Below are 1,252 nucleotides of genomic sequence, written 5' to 3' on the forward strand. Positions count from 1 at the left end.
TTATGAAAAACTCTAAAATGATGATACATAATTCTTTAATAGAGTTTGGTGATCACATATGGTTTTGGATTTATCAGAGTAGAATTACTGACAAAGCATTTTTCTTTGAATTTCATAATAAATTAAGCCTTTCATGATTAATCTGAAAGGAGAGTAAATTCAAGTTCAGGAATAGAGATGAACTATGTTCTGAACATGTTGAAAACTCAAGACACATTCATCTCAATATTCATGATTACTTTGAACAGAAACTGTAAAGAAAACTAAATGGTAAACAATCACAGTCAGTGTATTCTCTAGGTCCCAGGTGTGTCAACAGTTTTCTTATGGTAAGTGAAGTCATTAAACTAAGAATCAAAGCCACTTTTAATATGTTTCTGCTGTTGTAAAGATTTGTTGATGACTAATGAAATAAGAAAAAGTCAATTAAAAATGAAATATAGTGCTTGCTTCGGCAGCACATATGCTAAAATTAGAATGATACAGAGATTAGCGTGGCCCCTGCGCAAGGATGACACACAGATTCGTGAAGCATTCTTAGTTTTTATTTTTTTTTTTTTTGAGACGGAGTCTCGCTCTGTCGCCCAAGCTGGAGTGCAGTGGCCGGATCTCGGCTCACTGTAAGCTCCGCCTCCCGAGTTTACGCCATTCTCCTGCCTCAGCCCCCCGAGTAGCTGGGACTACAGGCGCCCGCCACCTCGCTCGGCTAATTTTTTGTATTTTTTAGTAGAGACGGGGTTTCACCGTGTTAGCCAGGATAGTCTCGATCTCCTGACCTCGTGATCCGCCCGTCTCGGCCTCCCAAAGTGCTGGGATTACAGGCTTGAGCCACCGCGCCCGGCCTAGCATTCCTTATTTTTTTGTTGTGGGGTAGGGAGAGAGGGGAGGGATAGTATTAGGAGATATACCTAATGTAAATGACGAGTTAATGGGTGCAGCACACCAGCATGGCACATGTATACATATGTAACAAACCTACACATTGTGCACATGTTCCCTAGAACTTACAGTATAATAAAAAATATTTAAAAATGAAATATAATAGGTGAATTAAGGAAAAAAGTCCTCCTAATCATTTATATTTGACAATATTCTAGTAAATTGACATAATTTACTATATATCAATAAATTTTTAAGAAAACAAAATACAAATTTCGTATTTGAACTAAGGCAACAATAAATGGATTCAATGCAATCTCAGAATAATCAGGAAAGCAAGAAAATATAGGTAGAGGAGTCATTCTACTTTCTG

At 37.5% G+C, this 1,252-nt stretch overlaps 1 non-coding gene across 1 annotated transcript; it reads left to right on the forward strand.

Annotated features, from left to right (window-relative positions):
* The first annotated feature begins 442 nt into the window (after positions 1-442).
* LOC112625530 lies at positions 443-546 on the forward strand. Its single transcript, XR_003119624.1, has one exon. It is a non-coding gene; the product is annotated as a U6 spliceosomal RNA (small nuclear RNA).
* Positions 547-1,252: the final 706 nt, after the last annotated feature.

The sequence above is a fragment of the Theropithecus gelada genome, chromosome 5, assembly GCF_003255815.1.
Source record: "Theropithecus gelada isolate Dixy chromosome 5, Tgel_1.0, whole genome shotgun sequence".
NCBI classification, from domain to species: domain Eukaryota; kingdom Metazoa; phylum Chordata; class Mammalia; order Primates; family Cercopithecidae; genus Theropithecus; species Theropithecus gelada.